Genomic DNA, 26,786 nt, shown 5'->3' with positions numbered 1-26,786 from the left:
CTCTGCAGGTACCACTGGATTATTTTATCCCGAGACTCATAAAATGAGGCTGTTCCCTGGCAAAGCCATGGGGCATCACTGCTGGGTTCCCAAGCCCTTAACAACTAGACACGTGTTGATGAAGGATGAGGTAATTTCCAGATGAAGGGTGGACAGTGCTGCAAGAGTAACGGTGGCAGGACAGCTGGTGGTGGCAATGGTCTCCTCACAGGTGGCTCCCACAGTTGTGCTCCTTGGATGGCTGAGGTAGGTCCCGCAGAGGGCAGGAGAAGGGAAGGTGGAGGAAGAGAAGGCTCTGTGTGTACATGTTTTTTTCACTCAGCTCTCCCTTTGGCTGTGACAGCACGGACTTTGCATGACAGATGGCTTATTGTTTCTCTCCTGTAAGCTGCTAAAAGGTTTCTGAGCAGGAACTCACAGTGTTCCTTTGGGAAAGGCACTTTGCAAGATCTGGGCGCTGTCTTGAGGGACCTGAGATTTAAGTCACATAGACCACAGGCAGGAAAAAGTAGTGGGGCTTAATATGTAGCATTCAAAAATACATTTGCTGCTTGTACTAGATCCTCTTTAGTTTGGGATTCAGAAAAGATAATGACTTCCAGATATTGCCAATATAAATCACTGCTGGGTTCCCAAGCCCTTAACAACTAGACACGTGTTGATGAAGGATGAGGTAATTTCCAGATGAAGGGTGGACAGTGCTGCAAGAGTAACGGTGGCAGGACAGCTGGTGGTGGGAATGGTCTCCTCACAGGTGGCTCCCACAGTTGTGCTCCTTGGATGGCTGAGGTAGGTCCCGCAGAGGGCAGGAGAAGGGAAGGTGGAGGAAGAGAAGGCTCTGTGTGTACATGTTTTTTTCACTCAGCTCTCCCTTTGGCTGTGACAGCACGGACTTTGCATGACAGATGGCTTATTGTTTCTCTCCTGTAAGCTGCTAAAAGGTTTCTGAGCAGGAACTCACAGTGTTCCTTTGGGAAAGGCACTTTGCAAGATCTGGGCGCTGTCTTGAGGGACCTGAGATTTAAGTCACATAGACCACAGGCAGGAAAAAGTAGTGGGGCTTAATATGTAGCATTCAAAAATACATTTGCTGCTTGTACTAGATCCTCTTTAGTTTGGGATTCAGAAAAGATAATGACTTCCAGATATTGCCAATGTAAAAACATTAATTTTTTTTTTTGGTGTTAAAATGTTAGTAGAAAGGAATGGAAAAAATACTGAAAATATAATCTTCCTGTAGAAAAAGTCAATTAAAGTTAACAGGCCACATGACTACATATTGAGAAGAATCACAGCATCTTTAGAAACATCTATAATGAACCTTATACTTTTGTAGACAGTAAAGAAAGTAAGCAAACTTAATCAATTCTTTTCTATTAGTTATTACAAAAAGTCTGTCTAAATATCAGTATATAATAGTTTTGGAAATAAAAAAAAGTACAAAATATTTCATCTTAGATGCTGGTCAAGGTCTGGTCTGTAGCCACAAGTCTGGTCTCTAGCAGTAAGTGAGTGGCTAGATCTCTGGCCCTGGCACCAAAATAGTGCTAGAGGCCCTAAAATACAGGGCCAGTGAAAGCATACTACATAAGGAATGGTTATTTAAAATCAGGGAATATGTCCTGTGGAAATTTCTTTCAGAATTCTCTGTACCATAAAGTAAGACAAAAGCCTGGCTCTGGCTGTTTCAGTTTCAGCATAATATTTTTATGGATGTGGTGTCACTTTAAAGCTCATCCTGTGGCTTTAATTCGTCACATGAAAGCTGACTAATCTTTATGTATATTTGTGGATATTTTAGCAAGCACAAAATAACATTATGCTTAATAACAACTTATTCCTTTATTTGTTTTGTTTAAATATATAATGAATCTTGTAGGCCAGGTTTGATTAATATTACATTTATTTGTGGTTCTCATGAATATCCAGTATCTTACAAAATCATGGAAAAAAGTACTGGAAGAATAACCAAGACTTGCAGAAGTAAACAAACCTAAATTTTTTATCTTAAGACTAAAAGAAAATGTGTTATAGCAAAGCATTCAAAGTTTTGGTGACATTCTAAAAATGCAGAAAAAGCTTTCAAACCTGGCCCTGTAAGAAGAAAAAACAGTACAATTTAAAAAAACCCAAAAAGAACCACCAGAAAATACAACTTTTGAGCAGGCTGGTGTGAGGTGCCGAACAAATGTGGAACTGGAGCCCCAAGTGTTTAGAGCTGGATCATGCGAAGGGCTGCAGACAACAGGTACTTGTTTCCTCTCAGGCATCATGTGACAGTTTCCAAACCCTCCACAGTAGGTGAGATCCTGCCTCCATCAAAGTTAGTGGGGCTTTATACTGCCTCACCTAGGACCAGGCTTACATTTTCATGATCTAAGTAATGCTGAAGTTAATCAAAAATCATGTTCTCGGTGATGTTCTGGCTCAGTGTTAGACCTTTAAGTGATGCAATACCTTTTATGTCTTCTTGTGAAGAGCCATTACCTGATAAACCATATTATTTGTTTTGGGGTATTTTTTGTTTGTTTGGTTTTTTTTTTCTTTAATGATTCCTGTGTCAGCTTCCCCACATTTGAATGAAATAAGGAGTTCCCTTGGTGACCAAATTCTTGTTAACAGTTTAAATATGTTCGGGGAAAGGAGGAGGATTTGCACTCGGCAAACAATCTCAAGCTCACAAGCTCTTATTTTATTCCTTTAACTTGGAGCTTTATAACAAGGATGATTTATTTGCAAATGAATTACTTTAATAATAGGTTTTGGGTTACACAGAATATAGACAATCTTGACCCCCATCTCTGCAGCTGTAAAAGTAACAGCATGGGTGTGGTTGCCTGGTGGCTGGCCAGGATGATCCAGTTCAAGGGGGCGGATAAAATAACATTTACACTTACAGTAACTGTTTAAAAATGTAATTTGAGTTCTGCCAAATCCTTCCAGTTCATTTTGGGAATCCAGCTTGTTAAGGCTGCCAGCTTTCAATTCTTCTCACCTTAGTTTTTTGCAAGTTGCCTCCTTCTGCCAGATGCATTTTGCTGCAATGCTGTCACTACAGAGCATGAGGCTCCTCCACCAGCCTTGCTCTGTAAATGGTTGTGGTGGGACACGCCTCGCTGTCAGCCTGCCCAAGCAAGCAGGGACTGAGCCTGGCCCGTGAGACTCAGCATGGAGGGAGGACACAATCCCAGAGGAAGTGTTCCACTTACAGACTGCTCTGTTTGCGTCTGCTGCAGTAAATGCTCCCAAGCCAAGTAAGGTCAGGCATTTGTTGGATCCTTAAGAAAGCATGTGGTGGAGAAGATGTAGCCTTGGAGGTTGGAACTTGTCTGTCTGAGTTGGGATTTCAGAAGCGTTCCCAGGCAGTGTGGACAATGGCAATCAGGCACTGTGTCTAACAACAGCACAGAATGAGGTCTTGAACACTCTGCAAACTCACAGCTGCTTAAAAAGGGCAAGAATTGTCTGGCATAGCCAGATCACTCCAGGTGAACTAAGTGCTCACTCTCCCAGTGTTCCTGCTAAGGCAGCACTTGTTTGAGGACACAGGGTGATCCTGCACGGTGGCTGGCACAGGCTGCCACGCAGAGCTTTGCTGTGTCTGGTCCTTGCAGTTCTAACCTGCCTCACTGCTGTGCTGAGCAGCTGTGAAGTGCTGCAGCACTCTGGAACAAAAAAGTGGAAGGCAGCAGTTATGGATAGGAATAACAATCACTTCCAGTGGCATACTGTGAGCTGTGCTTACTTGAGTAAATTGATGGATTACAGGGATTTTTATACAAAGAGCCCAAGCAGGTTGGTGCTTGGGCTGCTGCTGCACCAAAGAAGATTGTTTAGGAGAGTTTGCAGTCTCTGCTGTTTGAAGGCCCATGACCACAGCAGGCCCATCCAACCCAGCTTTGGGACTACGCACAGAGTTCTTGCTAACACAAACTCATTGCATGACAGCATCCATAACTACTGCAGATGGTTCACAGATCTTAAGACCTTAGGGTCCACTGTCTGCACTGTCTTTATTATATCATCATATTTCACCCACTTTGGGTAAAATATGGTTTTTTCAAATCAGCATCGAGTGTTGAATATGAGAGAGATGTAGAATCACCTCTTCAGTGACTTGTTCACAGGGCAAATTATTGCACTCATTTGTTAAGTTAGACTTTCTGCCTTGAATTTGGCCAAGTTTCTCAGGTTAAAAAGATGTGCTTTTTTCAGATTAAAGAGCACTCTTAGTACCTCTTCTTAGTGAAGGTATACACATGTCCACATGGCCCTCAAGTCAGCCTTGCTTCGTGGATCCTGCAGTGATAAGATTTGTGATCTTTTGTCCACAACCTTCCCTTATCCAACACATTTGGAATTGTTTGTTGATTTCAAACAAGTTTGAAAGAGTGTAGAAGTCTCAAAGAAGAGACTTCTTGCAGGCTTGATAAAAAATTGGCCTGGGCAGAGGAGAGAGATTCAGAGAAGGGAGACCTCAGCTGCCACACACTGTTTGGCAGCACGTGGCCAGCCAGTCAGTGGGAAGGTATTCACAGGCCACCTGCAGCATACATTAGTGGAGTCAGAAGAAACACCAAACTGGGGAGAGTTTTCCTCAAGTTTTGTTTACATAAAACCCCTTTACACCAAAAATTGATATGAGTTTATGCATCAGGAATTTTGCTACTCATAGAACATTTTCTCCTTTTAAAATAAAATTAATTGTTTTTCACTTATTAAGCTTTTCAGTAAATTACATTTCCTTCTGCTCTTAAGTCCTCTGTGTCTTCTTGTCTTTCTCTTTTACCCTCTCCAGATTTTTCAAAACCTAAATTATGCATACCAGAAGGTATGTAGAAAACTGCTACTGATTTTAACAGTCTTATTCACAGCCTTACTTTCTGCTTTCTTCAAAACTTTCCAGCTTTTCTTGCTGTAGCTCTGAAAGGTGAATGTTGCTTATCTGTCATGAACCCCAGCTAGACCTTGTAGTGATGATTTCTAATGTGGTGCCTACCCAGTTCTGCAGATAGAGCTGTTTCTGAAAGCAGCCTATTCTTGGTTTTGGACATATTCTCTAGAATAATGTGGGGAATTTTCCAGATCCCTCTATTCAGCCACTGTGGGATTCTCAGCAGAGCAAGAAGCCTGTAATCAAATTAGTTTTAGCTGCTAATTATTTTTTCTTTACTTCTACTGAAGTAAAATGCCATAGTACTTCTTTTCAACAGTGCCTAAAAACACCCTGAAATAGAAAAGAAATGAACAAATGACATTGTGTCGTACATAAGAGATAAAAATTACATCATGATGAACCACTTCTAAGACAGCACTGAGGACAATGTAAGACTCCTTTAGAAGAAATCTGTTCACTTTTCATAATACACTGACTTTGAGTTAGTCTGCAAGAGTGAAAAAAAAGTGGTGGCTTGTCTGAGGTGATACATACATGGTGTCAGATGGTCATCAGTGTCTTTAGAGCCATTGCATATAGACTTTATGAACACATAATTTCACATTTAATTTTATTTTCAATTATATTTTCCTTACCAGTAAAATATTCTTAACAAGTTTAGGTTCAATGAAAGCCATTGTATCCTCCTCTCTGAATTTCCTTTAAAATTTTTGAAACTCTGCATTTTCTATAGGAAACCGGGATGTTGGCTTTTAAAGGAAAGTCATTATAAAAATCTTCAACACCTTTAAATAAGGTGTGGCTATTTCTTTTTCTCTCCACAAGCTTCTATTAAAAATTTCATCAAATTAAAGTGATTCAAAAACTGAAATTTCCATTCAAAATCAGCACAGAATTTATAGATTCATGCAGCCAAAAATCTGGAAGACATTAACATAAACTGTACCCCAATCTTCAGCCTTTATAAGTCAGATTAATCAGGAGGAAACAAGAGACTGTAAAATTGTTTAGACATTCAAATAAGTGAAAATTAATTTCGAGGAAAGTTTTCTATCTCCATTCACTAAACAAATTCAATCAACAAGATGTGCTTAAGGTATCATTTGAAGCAAGCACCTAGGAGTATATTGTTTTAATTAGGAGATGGCAGTTTCAAATGCTACTTTTGAATCCAGTCCAATGTTTTCAGTGTACACAGACCGTTTCCAAAACACACTTTTAAATATTAGAGCTTCAGCTCTGGTTTTAAGTACTGCAGTTTGATGAGCTGTTCTGGTCTGGGGCTAGTAAACAAGTCTAGAACTTGCTGGATTTCTCCCAGCAGAAAAATCGTCATCCGCTTACTTTTAATGTTGTCTGGATTTGTCAAGTCTGTCCTGCAATCTTTTTCTGTGGGATAACAAGCAATGCAGTCATCTCCTGGGAGTATGGGAAGATTTTCAGTTGTAATAATAACATTCAAGTGAGCTTTTAGTGAAAAATCTTCCTTGTGTCTATAAAAGAGGTCAGCTTCCCTGAAGCTAAATTTTCACAACAATCTGCAAAGTTTTTGACATATCACTCCTGTTGAATTTTAATAGGGACAGAGTGCTTAGGTTTGTAAAGATGTTTGATTTACATCCAGACCACAAGTCTGGTTTTTTGAGCTTCCCAACATACAATAGATGTACAGGTAAGAGCAAACTGGCTTATGTGTGGATACAGGACATTTGTGATTATGTTACTCATGGAATTAACTGGTAAAAAAATATCTTTTCATCCGTGCAACATTCTTGTGGTTGTTAAGAAGATGTGCGACATGCAAACAAAAAAATTATTCCATGCTGTGCTTAGGCGGAAAAAAAATTGTGCAGTTCAGAGAGAGAAATTATTTTTAATTTTTGTTTGTTTGTTCACTTTCGTAATTTTAAATTCTTTTTGTTCCTCTGCTCTTCACCAGCCCAACACATTCTAACATGACCAACTTAAAAAATACTCACAAAACCCCTGCCCTTATTAACACTATACTGGGCAAACACTATACTAGGCAAAGCATCTGTTGGTTTGAGAAGCAGTGTATTTCTAAAACCTTGCAGAGATTTTTGTTTCTGAAGAGTCTGAAGAGCTTCTCAGGTGCAGACAACACTACACATAGTGTGTGTAGCATGGCAGGCACCTTGTTGCCTCTGTATCCATGAACATATTTGGACAAAAGTCTAAGACACTTGCTGTCTGAGCTACCAGATGCCTTTTTTTCTAGGAAGGAGATGCTGGTCTCTTCTGCTTCTATTGGCATCTCTAAAAATACTTGGAGACTGCACAGTATCTGTGCTCTTACTGCATTTGCTGCCAGAAAGATCAGCCATTAATGGTCAAGGCTGGGCCCTTTGAACTCAGGCTTGCTTTATCCCTTGAAGATATTATGATGGTGAGGGTGTCACTCCATCAAAAAGTAGATGGGTTTTGAAGTATATGCACAAAAAAGTCTGACCAGAAGGGCCCAGTGTCAGAAGTCTGGAGCTGGGTACCACCAGGAGATGGAGAAGGAGGGAGGGCATTATCCAAGCTGCAAGAAAAGCTGAGAAATGGAGCTGAGTCACAAGTTTCTGACCAGGCTGACTCCAGGTTTCGCAGACATTCTTTCCCATCAGGCAGCAGGGCTCACCCTGGGAGCCATGCACAGTCTCCCTGGCTGGATGGGGAGCCTTGCTGGCTGGAAGGGAGAAGACATTTCTGATTAGTCTTACTCTGTCTGACAGGATCACTACTGTGCAGACTGCTTGTAGCTGTAACAAAGTCCTCTCATCCCACAGAGGGGATGTAAGATCTGGTCTCTGGTGGGCTGGGTTTCTTTACTTGGTATGCTGTGTAAAAAGTCAGAAAGACTTCCCTTTTGCACTGCAGTACTGCTAGCCTGGTTGTTACATGACACTTTTTAAGAGCTATTTAAAATCTCAGCTGACTGAAATGTGGAGCAGAAAGCCTGTTTTGTATTTTGTCACACAAAATATTATGTTTATTCTTCACTAGATTAAAAAAAAAAATAAATCTAAACTCTTTGTTTTAATGTGGGCTGAGTCTAAAAGGGGAATTTTTAGGTTTCCAAATTTTTAAAGTGTTCTTCCTGAGTGGTTAACTGTTCCCACATTTGTAAAAAGGAGGGAAGAGAAAACTGCAAAAGAGGTTTTGAAAATTGCTCTAGACATTAATGGTTGTTTTCTGATTTTTTTCTTGGTCTAATTCTCATAAAAGTTTCCCAAATCCCAATATTGTGCTGCTCTCTCCTTAATGTCTACTATGAAAATAAGTTCAAAATTGGGAACATTTGTATGGAGTTGGTCTGTTTTCATTAAAAAGCATTTTTAATGAAAAGCTCTGGACCAGGTCTTTACCTCCATCATTAAACATGAAGGGACAAAAACTCAGCTGGCCTACATTGGCTTAGTTCCAAGGAATTTACTGCTCTGAACAAGTCAAAGTCTTCACCCTTTGCAATAAGATTCCTCCTTATGAGATTTATTTTATTTTGGTTATGTAAATAATCCTTGAAATACAAAAGAAAAAAAATTGTATTGATTCAGCCTTGCCTAACTCATGGAAGAAATCACGTGCAAGGCAAATTGCAGAATTGCAGCTCCAGCTGCAGCAGTCTGCAAGGGGCAGGACAGCACCATGCTGGAGGCTCTCTGCCTGGGGTTTGCCCACATGCTGGGATAGCTGTGAGCTAACTTAAACCCCTGCTTGGAGAACACACAGGTAACTGAACCTTAGCTTAAGCCAGTGTGTGTAATAAAATACAGCACTCTCGTCCGTGCAACCTTCCAGGAACCCACAGGCAGGTTCCTGTGGCAAATCCCCAGGCACTGGCCCCGCCTGGCTCCTGGCCACCCTGGCAGAGCTGCTGCCAGCAGCCAGGCATGATGAGGCCTGAGTCAGTGACCACTGCAGCCGTGGTGATACCCAGACCCTGGTGCAGCAGCAGAATCACTGCTCACTTGATCCCAAAGGCAGGGCAGCCCACCCTAACCACCACTGCTAAGAAAGCCTACTGATTTATTTATCTATTTATTTACTTATTCATGGGTTTATATCAACTGACCATGAATTATTAGCTAAAATAACAGAAGGACCTGCCTTTCAAGCTGATGGTAGCCACATTTGTCATCTTGTTAGAGCTGGAGCTCGATTTTGATTCCTGCTTTGCCGTTCCTTGAGCTGATGGACAGTCATGTTTTAAGATTAGGTGAAGACACCAAAAGCTGAGGACAGAAACCACAAACTTCTAAACACCCAGCATTTACTTGTACAATCAGGTTCCTCCATCCTTCAGAAATCTGCCCCTAACTTTCCCATGCAGTTACCCACACAGTAAACAGGTGCTCCTCTTTATACAACACTTTTTTGAGGGCCTGATAATTTGACTGGCTTCTGAAGCTCTTTTTGGTCCTCCTCTATCTTTCTTTAAAAACTGTCCCAGCTGAGCTGCAGTAGCATGGAGAGTCCCAGCAGAGTGCTGTAGAGCTGCACTCTGCTGAGGCTCTCAGGTCTCTGCTGAGCAGTTGGAGGCTATGTAAGCATGACATTCTGAAGTGGACAAATTATTAACCTTCAAAAGAGAAACGTAGAAAACATGAAAAAACATTATTTGAGATGTCTGGCAAGCCTACTGTGAGGCTCTGTGAAAGGGATGAGGTGGTGTTTGCAGAGGTTGTTGCTCTATGAACTAAACCAAGAAAGCAGGAAGCTCCCATCAGTTGCTTTGTGGTAGAATAGTCAGACTGAGTTTCCACTTCATCCTGTCCTTTCTAGTAATGAAGAAAAATGTGCACCATTTAAAGTGGTAGTTCTGGCCGAAATACAAGCAAAATCTATGCAAGCAAGTACTGAAGAAGTGCTGTCTCTCTTCAGCTTGGTGCAACTGTTTTTCTATGCGTGGGCTTAATCACTGTCAGCAGGAACAGTACATCCTGCTGGATGGGAAAAAAATGCAGGGCAGAAATCCGGCCTGGAGTCAGAAAAAGAAAACTAGTTTAGGAATAAACAGTACCTGTCAGCCTCAATGACACAGTCATTCTGCTGCTTGCTATGGCATTTTTCTGGTGCTCATTGAAAGTAATTCATACACAAAAGGAACTCTGCACAGTCTGGTAATTCTAGCCAGCTGCCAAGATCTCCTGCTCCCCATATAAATATGCTAATTCCCAAGATATGGAAGTTTTGCTTTTCACAACTATGCACTGAATGCAGAACCAATCATGTTTAAGGTTGGTGGGAACATTTATATTAACCAAGAGGTCAGGAAATGAACTGCACTGGCACGGTGCAAACAGCAGAGCATCCTTTGCAGCGCAGCAGCAGCAGGTGGATGAAACCCACGGACCCCAGGGGAAAATCCTCAGTAAGGGCTAGGCCAGGCCAGCAGTTCATGCTGGGGAAGGGGATGTCTGAGTGACACCCGTAGGAGGCACTGGCCTATGTCCAATTCCACCTCACCATTACTGCATTTACCATCTCTCCCTGGTGCATGTGGTGGTGCCTTCTCCTGTTGTACTTGGAGTGTGGGCTATCTCCTCCACTCACTCTAAATACAGCAGCATTACTGCATTTTTGTCATTGCCTATATGGAAATTGTACTGCCAATTTTTATTTCCTCCTCTGTAAGGAGGAAGATGGGAAGATTTCTTTTTTTTTTAGAAATAAAACATTTGAAAAAGAAAGGCCTACCTAAAAAAAAGCATATATTTTTCCTTCTTGGACTCTAATTTATCTGAAAGCAGATCAAGCTTCCTTTCTCCCTCAGAGCCCAGGTCCTGCTCTCCAGCATGCCAAAGCATCTCTTGGTACCATGCTTGATTTCACAAGGGTTTGCAATGGTATTTGCTTTCTGTTAGCCCACCAAATGCAAACACTTGTAAAATTAAGAAAGCCAAAAAGAATGAGGTCAGGACAGTAGTCATGAGATGGCCTGAGAACACAGCCTCTGGCTGCTGCCTTCTGTTACCAGGCAGCACTCAGACAACTTTTCCTTGATATTGCACTCCTGAGATCAGCAGATGCCACGTAAATCTCTGAAACCACCACACCATATTGCATATGGCAGTGCTTAGCACTCAAGTGCTGCTTACCTTGTTTCTGAGGTATTTTTAAATTGTTTTTTGCATTTTGTTGCTGTGTTTGTTTTTGAAAACCAACAAGATGTGGAATCTGTTTGCAGTTGACAGAAGGGATTAAATGAAAAACCTGTATTTTATTCCTTTGATTACCAGGCTCTTTCAGATGAAGCCGTATCACCTTGAAAGATCTTTTGGTTATCTATGATAACCAAATAAGATATTTTAAATGAAGGACTTCATAAAAGGTCTCAAGAGGGGTTCTTTAATTTTCCTTTCAAATAATCCTGGAGAGTTCACCACTGAAGTCTCCTATTTTGATGTAAATTTCCTGGAGAACAAGGCACGTGAATAAGATTGAGCTCAGTCATTTCTCTCACACATGCATGTGCAAACATGCAGTTGCACAGGGAGCTTGCAGACAAAACCAGACTGTTGTGACAGCAGGTTATGACAACACAGATTTTGGTGATGGAACTTTTCAGTTCTGATTCCTATGTGAAATCATCCCTGATTTTTGTAACTAGCTAAATTGCTTACTTATTTAAGGGACTTCAGCAAGGAACTCACAATGGCAACATTAATTAAGATAATTTACTGTCTTTTTCTGCAGAACAAATGGACTCAGTGGATTTTTATTTCAGCCTAATCTCTTTAAAAAGTCTGATCAAATAGTTTGGGAATGTTGAGTTCTACACATGAAATGTTGCTTAGACCAATTAGAAATACATAATGCTGTCTCTGTTCTGATTTTGGGTGAACTCTGTATTAAGCCAAGGACAGACTTGTAGGTCTCTGAATGTCCTGGTGCCAGCACAAATTAATTGGTAGCTTTCTCATATTCTCCATGATCACGGAAAAATAGAAAAAGCTTATGAAATAGCTTATGAAATACTTTCACCAGCACTGTTATGAGAAGCACTTTGCTGAAGATGCAGCTTCAGGGTCCTTACATTAACTTGGCTTCTTTTTCTTCTCCACACCAGGGTAAGTTCTACTGCTAAGAACGTTGTTTATAGCTGAGCTGTGCCTACACCAGGGCTAATTACTGCACAAGAGCTCTCCATATAGCGATGTACCTTATATTCAGAAATGGGCAGTAACGAAAATCAGTGGAAGAGATAAAAGAAATTTTGCAGAGTGCCTGAAGGCACCTTCAGGAACTTTTACAGGTTTGGAAATCGTGAGCCATAATTTGAATATAAGCTATTATGTTTAATATATATAGATTAATAATGCTCTGTAGCTCTAATCAGCTTAGGTTTTGATCAAGATGTACTTCGGACCTTTAGCAGAGGTTGGAAATGTATTTCCTTTTGTTGGTTTTAAGCCTGCTGCATGATAACCTGATTGATTGCTGCCTATTTCCTCTGTATCAAGGAAAAAAGAATAATTGTTCTCTGTTTATTTTTCCTGTGTCTTTCATAATTTAATAGATCTTCATTGCATGTCCTGTATTGTCTTGATCTGTTACAGTTCTACTATTGCCTTCAGGGAAAAAAAAAAAATCTCTGAATATATCCACAGATGGATGCAGTGAGAAAACATTTTCTTCTTTAAATCATTTCTGATATTTCACACGGTGTCTCCAGAGTAGCATGTTGACATTTTCCCAGTGACACTGACATCTGTTTTCTGCATGGTAATGGCTATTTTAGAGCCTACTACAGGTACAGTTAGAGTCATTTTTCCATAGTACATACTTTTAATATACCAATCCAGTTTTAACATGAAAATCTTATGCTTATTTTAGTTCTGAAAAAAAATTGCATAGGTCAACAATAAGGCATGGCTTTGTTTTCTTAGTTTTAATTGTCAATATATCATAACTCTGATTATCCATTTTGAGTCAGCTATTACAAGCTGCAGCTTATCTCCTAGGACACATACACAGTATGCTGTTCAGAAACATTTAAATATGTCACATCCTTCATTTTGCTATAGTATTATTGGAACTGTGTGAACATTTATAAGGCTTCCATGTCTATTCTTGGGGTTTTTTCTAATCTTTTTTCCCTGGGTTTTTTTTTTTTTTTTTTTTTTTTGGTGAATTTTCTGCCAACAGTTTAATAAATGGGTTTGAGAAGTTCATGATCTGCAGTAGATAGCTATTGCTCTGCAGGCTATTGCAACTTCATGAGCAAAGATAGGATTTAAATATGTGTTGTGTTAATTATGCAAACTATGCAATCAAGCTACACATTGGCTCTTAATTAAGAATTGGTTCAAGCAATTAGGAATAGATTCCTAATTGTAAAATATACGTTGCTAATTTAATTGTTTAATGCAGCTGTTAACCACAAAGAAACATGGACTTTAAGTTCTTTCCTGAAAAAAAGAATGCACCTGAGAGAAATGCTGCCCTTAGAACGGGACTATTTGAGTGTTTTTAAAAGGGAATCTCTCAGGATATGGTTATGTTGCTGAACTATGCTTCCCTTCAAAGGTAAATGCATGGGTTTGGGTGGCGGGGGAAAGATCAGTTTGTCGCTATCAGCAAAATTAAATTCCTTTCTCTCCAGCTTTCCTACACCTTGCTCATTCTTGTCAACATTTCTCTCAATGGTTTGAGCCCTAAATATAGAGGGATTAGGATAACTATACACAGGGTCTGCCTATGAGTAGTTCTGCATAGACCAAAGAGTCACTAATCTGAGGATTGAAATAGTTAGCTGTCACTGAGGCTGTGTGTTGCACACTTCATTGCTGGCAGGTTGAGCTCTGTGTACCACTAGCCCTGCATGTACTAGAACTCACTAGGCTTTGTTTCAAAAATTATTGAAATGACCTTGCAAGTAGCCAATTAATTATATTTAAATACTTGCTAATGGCCACAGAACAAGAGCAGTGCAAACTAAAGCTAAATCTTCAAGTGTTGTTTTGCCAATAATTAAACTCAGGGCCTGCAAGCAATGACCTGCTATTACAGTTTGCCTGAAAGCCCTGACACTTTTCCCCTGACAAAAGTGGTATTGAATGCGGGCTGTGATGAGGGAGCTGCAGTTGTATTCATTGACAGTATGCCCCAGGGTAAGAGACTTGCATATACACGGTGTAGAAAATACTTAATTTACTTGTTAAATCAGTTCCCTCTGCTGTTTCCCATTAGCAAAAGTCTTTACCAGCTGTGACTGTAGATCCTGCTGAAGCTTCATGGAAACAGTTTCTTTTTGCTCCTGTTTTTGCAGGTTGGTTCTTAGTTCTTTGTGCGGCAGAAATTTTCAGTAGAGATTTCTGAATGAGAGAAAGAAGGAGCTGCTTTCTCCTGGGCTGCCTGGGTGAGCAGAGCTGAACTGAGCCGCTCAGGTGACAGCAATGTGCTCTTCTTTTAGGTGTCCAAAAAGCCCAGTGGTCTTTGCCTGTCAGTGTCTAAAACCTGCCTGGAAGTAACAAGTAAAGCATTTGATATCTGCCTTTGAAAGGAAGTGTGTGCCTGTAGTTCTGGTTTGATACAGTTCTGTATGTAGCACACTCTAAAAGGCTTTGTTGGTGGACAGGTAATGTATTTTCCTGTAACAAGTAGAAACTTTTAGCAGAAGATTTTCTTTCTTTGTCTATTGTTTGTCTTACCCTATGTTTGCACTTTGCTTGCACATTGTGGCTGTTTATGGTCAATATGGACGTACTGCAGGTTTAATGATACATATAATCTAAGTGCCTAGACTGTGAAGAGCTTTCATGAAAATATGATCCTATCCTGACAGAAAAAATAAAGATCTGTGAATTCTCAAATGGCATATAATTTCTAGTGGTTTTTTGCTCTACATTTATGTCACTACTTGATTTGTAATGTTACAAAAATGTTACCAAAAATTTGGCTCTTATCCTTCATACTTACAATACAAAATTATTTGAACAAAGCCAAGCAATTGAAATAGATTACATGGCAAATTTGCTTAGACATTGCTGCTAGGTTTTCAGACCATTGGACAAGAGCCCTCATTACTAAGAACTTTTTATTGTTCCACTATGGACAGGCAAAGCTGGATGCAGGATGCCCTTTTTTAACCTCTAGAAGCAGATGATCTGGAAGGAAGTCTGAAAAACAAAAAATTATGCAGATGAGAACATTTTGCCTCTGAGTGTCTTACTCTGGTTCAACAGTTGTTTCAAATGTGCTCAAGAGTAAAGATTTCCTTGTCTTCATATGGCTTAGCTCACTGTGGAGGAAAGTGTTGTATTTTAAGCTTAACTTTAGCAATGGATCCAAGCTATCCCAAATGGTGTTTGCAAGGCTGGAATCACCATTCTTTCATAGCTTCATCTGTTGTTTGTGCTTCAGAAGAGTAATGCATCACCACTGTGTCCTCATCTGCCTAGTATCAGTTAAATAATCGTGAGGCCTATGGAAAGGCTTGCTATGTTTTTCCCCCCTAAGTAGAGAAAAAAAAATACAGGGAGTAGCTTCACTCCAAAAGCAATGTACTATCCCTGTGACTGATTGTTTACTAACAGCTGTAATGTAGGTCATGTGGGAATTAGGGCTGCTTCCTTCCAGAAAGATGGTGGGATCAAAAGCCTAGCTGATTCAGTTATCATCACAGAGACATGAGAGGAAGACTCCTCCAAGTGGAATGCTGCAGTGGATGGCTAGAAACACTTCAGAAGGGGCAGGCAAAGAAGGAGAGGTGGTGAGGTAGCCCTATAAGTTAGGAAGAGGTAACCCTTTCCAGTTTGGGAGAGTTCTGATTGTCTAGAGTTTAATGATAGTGATAGTTGAGTGTTTATGGGTAAGAATCAGAAGGCAACAAGGCAGGTCTCTTGGTGGGAGTCCATTACAGGGCAAAGAGGCAGCTGAAATATTTCATAAGCAGCTGGGACAAGTCTCACAGTCACTGGCCCTTGGTGGGGGGTTTCAGCTGACCAGATGTCTGCTGGAAATACAACACAGCAGAGAACACAGCCTAGGAAGGTTCCTGGAGTGTGTGGCTGACAATTGCCTGACACAGCTGGTGAAGGAGCCAGGTGCACCACTGAACCTGGTGTGTCCACCACTGAACCTAGTGTTTGTGAATAGAGAAGAACTGGTGGTGTTTGGAGGCCTCTTGGGCACAGCAGTCACAAAATGATAGAGTTTTGATCCACAGAGAAGCAAGAAGGGACTCAGCAGAAATGCTGTCTTGGACTTCTAGAGGGCAGACTTTGGCCTCTTTAGGAGACTGGTTGAGAGAAGAGGGGATCAAGAGTCCTCTCAGTCAGTTCACAGATGACACAAAGTTGAGCAGGAGTGCTGATCTGCTAGGAGGGCAAGAAGGCTCTGCAGAGAAAACTGGACAGGCTGGATCAATGAGGACAATTTTATGAGGCTCAAGAAGGTTCTGTGCTGTGTCCTGCCCTTGGGTCACAACAACCCCAGGCAGTGCTACAGGCTGGGGCAGAGTGGCTGTGCAGCTGAGCAGGACCTGGGGGTGCTGACTGACAGCAGCTGAAGATGAGCCAGCTGTGCCCAGTAGTTTGCTTGTGCTGCTCCATTGCCTCTGAGCAGAGCTGCTCCTCTCTGGGCGAGGTGATTGGGTGGCTATGAATGAACAGGAGACAAAGGAGATGCAGGCTACACAGGAGATGCAGTTACAATAAATAAATGCAAAGGGTGCTTCAGAAGAGGGAGGAGGGTATATTAAGGAAGAGAAGAAATGGGTATGTCCCAGGAGGAGAAGGAGGAGGCAGGGGGAGATGACCATGTCCTGTGGAGAGTGCCAGATGTCCAAGGTAGCCATCTCACATAGCACATTGGATGGTTTGCCCCTCTGCAGCTGTGGGATCATTCCAGGAATGGTCCTGGTAGGTTCCAGAGGAAGTTAAACAGATGTGCTGTGCCCTTGAGATGAGCATCGTGACATGATTGAACGACCACAAGGAGGAGAGCAGTAACCAGCAAACATGGCAGATTCCTCAGGGCTCCTGTTGTTGACAGGTCTAGCTAAGGCATGAGGGAATACACTGTTATTCCAGGAAGCTTTAATGATTTTAGCAGTTGGCTTGCAAGGAACCTGGAATGTTTTTATTTTTTGTCGCTGTAATAACAGGTTTCCTGGGGTGTCATAAATACATTATATACACTTTGCTATGATGCTTTAGATTTGATTTGATCTTTCTTTTATCACACCAGGGCGATCTCTTGCTTAATTACAAATATAACTCTTTTCCTTAACCATTAAGAGATTTTTAGTGTAGTTTGTGTGTAATTTTATAAAAGTGCCTGAAAGCCAGACTACTAAGTCTGCTCCATTTCCTGTAAGAGAGGTTTCATGCTTTGGTGCAACTAACTGCCTTGGTTTCCAGTGTGGTTGAGAGAGGTGGGGGAGGATGCATGGCAATGTGTGTATGTCCCATATACACATGATTCCATGTAAAATGTGGTTTTCTGCATACATGGTAATAGGAGATGGCTATAATGATGTATATTTGGAGTATGGGTACAATTTCTGTTCTCATTCATATGATTTGGTGACAGGTAGTACATGTTTATAGTAGATACATTCAAGTAACTGCTATACCATACAGGCCCAGCCTGCACTTGATGTTGTGGCCAGACTGGTGGTTTCTAGGCAACTTGTGCAAGCATTCCAAGATTAGCTCTGAAATTTAGGGATATTCAAGGAAATTCACAATGGTATGTCGTTCTTGCTGCTAGTATTTTTAGCTCTCAAATAAACCTCAGCAGAATGTTCCTTGAACATCAAGAAACAAGGTTTTAAAGTTTTTTTCTTGCCCAAGCACTGGCACAGGTTGCTCAGAGATGTGGATCTCCATCCTTGAAGGTGCTCAAAAGTCATCTGTACATGGTCATAGGCAGCTGGCTCCATGTGGCTCTGCTTGTGCAGGAGGGTTCCAGAGGCCCCTTTCAACTCAAGTATTCTATGGTTCTGCAATTCTGCTCCACATTGGAGCTGTTTTGTTTTTTGGAGCTGTTCATTTTTAGAAACACTTGAAAAATTCCCCCTTCATTTTAAGCCCATCTGTCTTTCCCTTAAGAAGAAGTAAGTAAAGGAATGTTTTTGTTTTTTTTTTTTCTAGGAAGATATGAAGTCTCAAGATACTTCAGTCTGGTATATCTTCTATGCTTCTGCCACCTAGATTTAATTCTCTCAGAGCTAATGGCAGGCCTTCTAACATGAGGATTATTCATGTGGAAGTTCCTGCTGCTTTCTGTCTAGCAGAGATGTGCCAGGCAATTCCTAGGGCTTGGTGTAATATTTTTTCTACTAACTTCTTATTTAACTTAGCAAAGCATGCCCTGTATTTGATCTAGCTCAGCCATCCACTTGGATGGCTCACACAGCTGAGTTGTCTGAATTGCAAAGGAATGAAAAGCACCCAGCTGACATTGGCACTGCACAGTAAAAAGGGAAGAGCTTCACTATGTCAGGAAAACAATCCATCTAGTGCTTTTCATCTTGATCTGCAAACAATTTGCATGGTCAGATTGCCCATGCCTGCTCCTTAGAACCTGTGATCCTCATACTCTTATCCCAAATGTTTCAGTGCAATTTTCCCCTTTGAGTTCTATATATAAGTTTGAGTTACATAGCAACAAGTAATGTCCAAGTGTAAAGGAATTTTCTTGTTGTGCTAAGAGAACCAGTTTCCTTCTCATCCCAGCAGCAGGAGGCAACAAGGGATCTCTGTAGGAGAAAACAGGACTCCAAGACCATCCTATGCACTGAAAGCCATGCATCTTGTGGGAGCTCTGGCAGTGGTCTGTGCCTCTCAGGTCCAGGTCCTTTGCTCCTGAGGCTGTCACTCTTGGTTCCTTCTTGTCCCTCTGCTCCGCTATATTTCCTCTGTCTTGAAAATGCCTCAGCAGTGGGGCTTCTGCCACTCAGTATGTGCATGACAAGGCAGATCCCTCTTTCCACGCATGTGCATTGCGTCTTGAGGTATAAATCAGGATCAGCAGTGCAGTCCCATTGCAGACTGAGCAAAACATCTGCTTTCCCCAAACAGAAGAGCAAGTAAACAATGACAGACCATATTTGCCATATAGCAGTCTTGTGCAGCCTGTGATTTGCAGTCCCTGGTTAATTCATAACACGTAGGAAGATGAGAGGAGACATGATGGCTAAAAACACTCTGCCTTCTGGTCATAGCAATGGGAAAATAGCTTTCCTCACTGGCAGTGCTCAAGAGAAAGTGTGCAACTTAAAACAAACAAACAAAAATACAAGGATAGTGGCTTCTCTTCCCCCCCAGTGGTAGATTACTCCTTGATTTCAAAATGGCTGGAAAGCACTGCTTTCAAGCATTCAGCCTGCTAGCAGGAATTGATCCTCTGGGAAGTAGTTGATGTCAAGCATAAATAAGTTTTGAAAACATAATGGCTAGGAGCTGATTGTGACCAGTGAATATAGGTAAGCGAGACTAGCTGATTTATTGTTTTAAATACTGTTTAATTAAAAGAGACTTAGGATTGTTCTTGAACATGGCAAAGCCCAAGACAGGTGGCTGGCTGTACAGAGGAGCCATTCCTGGCTACTATCAGAGGGGCTGCTTTTGGCAGTGCATGTAGAAATCACATTGCCTCTGTGTGGAATCTAGTCAGCTTATTTTTGAATAAGAGCACAAATCTTCTGGCAGGTCTGTGCTTGCAGTTACAAGGCTGGGGATGACAGTGAGAGCTGGGCCTGGAAAGGGCTCTTTCCCCTGAGCCAACACTGGGGATGCTCTGCAGCTGAAAAAATGCAAGGCTAAATCCAAGTCAGATGGTACTGAGGGATTCCGGTTTCCAGGGTTTTTTGCGACCAAACCCCAAATTATTTCTCTTTGTTGGGAAACAAATTAAGAGGTTTTTGAGTGTCACCGTTACTGAATGGTGGAGCAGTTAAGGAATTGGTCCACTTCTTCTATCACTACCTTGCCCAAGGCGGAGGCAGTCAGGAGGACCTCAACCTCTCCTTTTGAAGTTGTTCCACTTTGGATAAACAATGAACATTTACTAGAAGAGTGACTGGTGCTCAGGAAGTCTAACCTCTCACAAGAAGACCCGCCAGGCTACTGATTCATGCACACACGTGTGTTCTCTCTCAGTGAATAGTTAATGTTTTATTAAGGGTGGAACACTTCCAAGGGGATGATTCAAATCTTCTCCCTGGATTCAATACTTGGCTTTCAGCTAATATGCTTTTTGTTTCATTAAAAATGTCCTTTCTTTTACACAACTCTTTCTTCTTTTCCTCGTCTAAATGCCCTTCTTTGTTTCAGTTGATTTTTGTCTCGTTACTTGCTCAGACACTACCCTCTACTTTGCTCCTTGACTCTGAGAGAAGGAGCTCTGTGCCTCCATTATATTTGAGATTAGCTGAGTCTGTGGGAGGGCCAAAGGTAGTTTTGTCTCTGAAACAAGCTGAGGGGGGCTAAAGTTTTCCCGTCTCCACACTGTCTCTCAAGTAATTTGGAGCATATTGCCCCACACCTGCTCCACGTGCCCTTGATGAGCCTGTAGGTGCTTGGCACTTCTCAGCAGCCTGTTTCAGAAATTAGCAAATGTGCAAGGGTGCATTCAGTCCTCATCAGACTCATTTTCACCACCTTCTGCCTCTTTCAGGGCGATTTTGAATATAAACTACAAGTGGTAACCAGCATGTACAAGCAGTGGGGTCATGCTGCATTGCTTCGCCAGCAGAGAAACCCAGAGGGAAATCCCAAGCTGAGGACATATATGTCACCTTTATTCTGTGGAATATAGTCCCAGCCTGAACCTGAACCTAACTTAGGTTCACATGAAAAACATCTGCTTTTCAGGACTGTGATGTGTTACTTGAGCTGTGACATTTCAGCTCAGGATTTTGTGCTGAGATTGTAGATACGTTTCTCTGCCCACATGGTGACATTAATACGTGTGTTGTTGCACAACATGTCCTGCTCTCAGGCGGTGGAGGTGAATGGAGAAAGTGAAAGTAGGGGTGAAACAGCTGAAAGGAGATGAGGTTGTTGTCTCTGCACTGGCTGTTGGCCTGACTGGTTGGATCAGTAACAACCCAGAGGAGAATTAATGGCCACTTCACGGCTGATAATAAGATCAGTGGCTCAGTGACACTTACAGGACTGCTAACAAATTGAACTGCCAGTGCAGCCATGAACATTGTGTGTTGACCCTCTGCTTTCCTTGGTTCTTTCTGTCTTTTGGCCAACATGTCTCTTCTAGCCTCTCTCTCCATCCCTGAAGCTGTCTCCTGTCTGCTTTACCTCCAAGTGGTGATAGGAGACCTGCGTAAAACAATTGTAGAAACTCCCATGGTAACTGGCTGCTTGGCTAACCAAGCCCCATCTGTTGGAAACCACAGCACTTGCATTGATATCCCAGAGCCATTAAACCATTCCACATGGGAAGTTTTGCCATGTACATACATATGTATATACATATAACAAGTATATACATAACCTTGTCCGCAACAAAGCCTAGTAAAGGAGTTGTGATGTTAGGAATAAACAACACAAATCAAGACAAGAGTTAACATATTGAGAGAACATGTCTGCAGTCTTCTAGCTGTAAATTATAAATTCCAGTTGCCCACTGTGGGAAAGGAATGTGAGTGACACTAGCACCTACACTCAAATTTCAGATCAGTTGCACCACCTGCTTTGATTCGACTTGTTAAAAGGGTTTTCATTATATCTACTATTCTTCATGGGGAGCAAGTTGATTTTGTGATTCAAAATGTGTATAGCTTTGCAAATTGACCTCAACTCTAGAATTCTGGCATTTTTTAGAGGACAATCATTGTGTCCTTAAGATATTTTCTCTACTATCCTTGTTGTGTCCACCCCCAGCATGAGCTTCATATCTTGGCTGTCTGAATAAACTCCCTCTAACAGGAAAATCTGTAGCATCTTATCATGGTTTCCACTATTGAATATGGCTTTTTCTTATCTCAAATAGCATTTGAGCTAACTTGGAAAATGCAGAATGAATTTGGGTTGTGCTATCCAAGACAGTTTAGGCTTGGGTAGGGAGAAAAAATTGGTAGGGAGAGAAAATTAATTATGTAATTACACTGAGATTTAGTGGCAGGTTAAAGGGCAGAATCTCACAGGAAATGCTGTAAGAAGGAAAAATCATTCTACTTTTTAAAACCATAGGCAATGTTCCCTCCTAAACTTGCCAGCTGCTGTTTGCCTTGTTTTCCAATGTTTTTATTAGTTGCTTTGTAAAGGTGCCAAAGACACCAAAGAACAGAGGAGCTTTTATTGCAAGGGTGGATTAAGGTGTGGTGGTTGTTCAGAGATTATGCTGTAAGAAAAGCCAAGAAATGCCACCTTGGGGTAGGGAAATTACAGCATAGTAGCCCCCAGCCAGGGAAAGAGATATCTGAGCTGTATCACCCTCACTGGAGAGAAGCATGGACAGAGTGACCAAACTGAAACAAGCTCTGAAGACTTTCTCATGTAAACTCCTGATCTACTGCCTTGCTGGCTTTCATTTGGTCTGTGCACAGCACAGCCCACCTGCAGGTTTTGCACATCTGGTTCCTACCGCTGCTTGGCTGACTTGGGAGCGTGTTGGGAGCCGAGAGCACAGGCTGTGTCCCACTGCTGCTCTCACAGCATGCCTCTCTGTGTGATGCAGCTGGTGGTTTGGACATGGAGTTGAAGTGCAGGTCCCTTTCGAGTGGTGGGGTTGGGCTGTTTAGCCTGCAACTTCCAACTGATTTAACTCATGAAGTATTGCTGCCTCCAGCAGAACTCTGCTGCCTTTTTTGTGTCTATACAGAGGTCTTGTCCTCCCTTTCCCTAATAATACCATCTCCCTGTGGACCCTAACAGATCCAGGCAAACTGAAATGATTATGCTAAGAGCAGGGTATCAAATCTCCATTTTTCATTAGAGACTTAGAATATGGGTTTTCAAAAAAACCCCAAACAACAACATTCAGTGGAGAAGCTGATATTTTTCATGCATAGGTCAAAGTCAAGCCTTCCCTTTCAATAATTGAAATGCAATTAGTAAGATACAACTGTGACTCATTTGTGCTCTTCTCTGAAGCTCTGTGTGCTGGGGGCTTATAAAGGAGGCTGCTCTACACCACTTTGCAGGAGTATGGTAGATGCATAATTTGCAGCTGCTTTCAGGATACTTCTTAGTCTTTTATTAAATTACAGACTTTTCAAGTAGCAGATATTGTAGGATTTTTCTGCAGAATGATGAAAGAAATATTCTTCATTTTCTTTCTACTCTTACACGTTATTTTCTTGTTTTCCAGATGTGAGCAGGTGCTGTATTTTCTTTCCTGTTGTAACTGTCACACTTTAACTCTTATTTTATCTTTGTTAAAAGCTATATTTTTATGAGCTTGCGGAACATGTTCCACAAGTCCTTCCCTTTTCCTTCTGGACATGTAGTAACTTGGTTTTAAATCATTATCCTCAGCATGTCAAGGTATTCTGAAGAGGATTTTAGCTATGTTTCATGACAGCAGTGAACAGGTAAATCAAAACACTGGGTTTGAAGCACATCAGACACCTCTTTGAGGAGAAAACTGTCACTTTTTAGACTTTCTTCTCTGGAGAATGGTAGCAACACAGATGTACCATCAACTGAATTTTCCCTGTCATATGAAGGAAATTTTGGTCACCTCTGTATTTCTTATTCTGCATGAGTGTACTTCTGTAAAGAACAAGTGTAATTTGGGGGTCTGTCCATGCCCCTCACTCACTGCAGCCCAGGCAGCTCTCATAGATACAAAGGACACTGGCAGACACCACTGCCTGAGCACTTGTGCTCCAGCTCACCAAAGCTGTAGAGCAGATGGGAGAGCACTGTCGCAAATCCTATCCTTCCTCTCTCTGCAAGGTTAACGTAAAGCAACTTCCCGCTCTTTTATAAAAGTTTTTTGATTGGGACGTTTCAGTTTAATTTTTTTTTTTCTCTCTCTGATGCCTCATTTAGAACAATTTGAGGTGCCATGGGTTTCACAGTCAGCAATATTTCGTCAATGGTTGCCCATGTACCAACATTTTCATGAATGCAATTTGCTAAGGCAGAGGTAGTTCTCCATCTCAACATGCAGAGAGCAGCAGGGAGCAAATCCTCTGGCCCTGGTACAACCAAGGCACAGCTGAAGTTCAACCAGCTGGAAGAGAGAAAGGATGACAGGGTTACTGCTGAGCCTCTCCCACGGGAAGATACACTCTCTGTTGAAGTAACATAGGCCAGCAGTCTTGTTTGAGCAGCTCCAGGACCAAATCCAGAGTGTGAAACCTCTTTTGTCAACTGCAGCCATGCTAACTGCAATATAGGCTGGAAAAGACCCGAGGAGAATATTTTCTTATTTAAAACAGGTTGTTACCTACGTCAAACTAGAATGAGTCTTCCCATGATCTGAAAGAGAGGGGTAAAAAAACCTAAAGCAGAAACTTGGTTATAGAAATTGCTATCCAGATAAGAGTATTTGCTAAGATATTATTATGACTGACAAATGAACCAAAAAGCAGCCACTTACTGCTAAGGCTTTGGGTTAGAAACCTGGAGGGGGTTGAGAGGGACTGTTTTAAACTGGATTTTGGCAATGTTAATGATAGTCTGACAGAAACATTTAATATCCACTCAATTCCCCTCTTGTTGGTATTGAACTAGCACTCTGTGAAGTAACTGAGAGTGGTGGAAGGAAGATGAAACAAGCAGATGATAAAATAACACTGCACAGTGTAAAGCAAAGACATTATTAAGTGTACCCTTTTAAAATGAAAAAAAAAATCTTTCCATTGAAGAAAAGTAACAATAATTTTGTGGGGATGTTTTAATATGAGAGCCACAATAGTTTCTAAAATGATGTTTCAATTAGTTATGATTTATTTTCCGCTGTTACGCACTTTCCTTTTCCACAATTGTTGTGCTGTGACCTACAATTGCATTCTAATATTTTGGCACAGGTTTTGAGTCTGCAACAACAGACACTGTGAGGCCATGCGGCGTATTCTGTTTGGTCTCTGAGATCCTTTCTGAATGAGTGATTTTGGCCTTGAGAATGCTATTTGTGAAATGAAGTTAAGGAGTGCAACTCTCGTTCATAAGACCTCTCTTGCCTTTTAAGGAAGACCTTTATAGTCAGTTTTTCTCTTGTTTCCTGTCAATTTTTTTTTTCTAGAGAAGCTAAACTGGGGTGCTGCCCACAACCCTCTGCTCTGAATTCTCATAAATGAGCAGGAACAGGCAGTGCAGTTCCAGCTGGCCAGTAAATGAAGTGTGACAGGAAGATTTACCTTTCTATTTTAAAACAGAACAAAGCTTTAAACTGCTGTACATAGAGAGATTACAGGCATTGAAACAAATTAAAATAGCATATATCCTGTGTAGCAGATGACAAGAAATGACTATTTCATTCCTTCACAATTTTAACTCCATTTTCCTCAATGTTTTATGCAGCTTTTTGAGATACCTTAATTGCTATAGGATACCCTCTCTCAGCAAAGATTTCCATGAATATTGCCAATTTGCAATACAGGGAATGATAATACTTAAGCAAAAGCAACATCTTTAAAACAAAGCCCCTTTTTCCACTTAATATTCTGACAGTACCCCAGTAAAGGAATGAAGTTAGGGTACAGTGAGACAATTTGGAATTATATAGATTTGGGTATGATTAATGCTGCAGACTCCTGTCAGGTATCAGTTAGTATGAACTGAAAATACTTATTGGTTCCAATCGCCTGGAGAAGCTCTAGTTCAGTAAATGAGAAAGCAGAGAACAGCAAGAGGAATGGGAAGCAGGATGTACTCAAAGTACCTGGTTCTGAATATGTAAGTTCAGTAACTCCAGACTGATATTCCAACCCCTGCTGACAAAACACTGGTAGGCTTGTGATAATACCAGTGGCACAGGGAAACTCATTACTGTGTATGTCTAATAAGATGAAGAAAAGGTGTAAATAAATCATATAGTGGTGACCTAAATATAGAGGGGCATGCTTCAGGGGTATGCATTTTTTTTCTATTTAAAAAAGTTATTGAATTGTTGTTGTATTCAGCCTTAATTTCCTCAACAGATACGGTTAGAGATGCTCAAAAATACATAGAGAAAACTGTTCCTTCCCACTGCAGGCATATGAAAGATTATCAGATTTCTGCTGTTTTCATATTAACAGTGATGTTGAACAGGTAGCTGCTGCCCCAGGTGTTGCTATATGAGCATAAGAGGATAATAACCTGGTTTTTTAAACTCTTCATAACCTCCTGGTGTAGAAAAAAGGGACTTCTTTGGAATGGATGATGCAGAACTTTTCTGCTTTCATGTAGAATAAGGCTCTGTAAACATTTGACAAGCAGATCTCTCTCTTGATTATACAGAAAACATAGCTCTGGCAAAGAGCCAAATCAAATCCTCTTGTGATCACTATGAAGATTTGAACAGACTCTATATGAAAGCAGAACAAAATGGAGTTTATTCTTTCAAAAAACAAACAGAAATACCCTTTAAAAATCCAGCAATTCCATCCTCCTGACTTTATATATGTTTGTTCTCAGTCCCTGAGAAAAACCTTAGTAATGCCATCAGGAACTCCGCCTACCTCTAAGGTGAGTGACTGCTTAGTCATGGTGTACAGGAAGGACTTAAAGGACAGAGGGAGAGGGGGAGGTACCAGGCACATCTGTGCAAAAAGGAACTCTAGCCTGGAGTCTGCTGCTATCAGTAAAAACCTGCAATTCAAATTCCACTGTCCTTTTAGAGTTTTGTTGGCTGTGAAGTGGAGCTGCACTTGTAACTTTCCATCTGTTGTGCTGCTGTAGCATAGTCGGAGGGTGAGCATTGTGAGAAGTGACAGAAGCCTACAGCTTGAAATGATCAAACCCACAAACTGAACCTG

General features: G+C 41.2%; 1 protein-coding gene across 1 annotated transcript in view; it reads left to right on the top strand.

Moving 5' to 3' along the window:
- Positions 1-693: 693 nt before the first annotated feature.
- LNX1 (ligand of numb-protein X 1) overlaps positions 694-26,786 on the top strand; it is a 120,308-nt gene continuing 94,215 nt past the window's right edge. Inside the window, exon 1 of the mRNA XM_041459982.1 lies at positions 694-789. The gene's annotated coding sequence lies outside the window, so the exon portion shown is untranslated. The remainder of the gene's footprint in view (positions 790-26,786) is intronic.

Source organism: Pyrgilauda ruficollis, unplaced genomic scaffold, assembly GCF_017590135.1.
Source record: "Pyrgilauda ruficollis isolate IOZ18807 unplaced genomic scaffold, ASM1759013v1 scaffold1, whole genome shotgun sequence".
NCBI classification, from domain to species: domain Eukaryota; kingdom Metazoa; phylum Chordata; class Aves; order Passeriformes; family Passeridae; genus Pyrgilauda; species Pyrgilauda ruficollis.
This window is presented reverse-complemented; position numbering and strand designations above follow the sequence as displayed.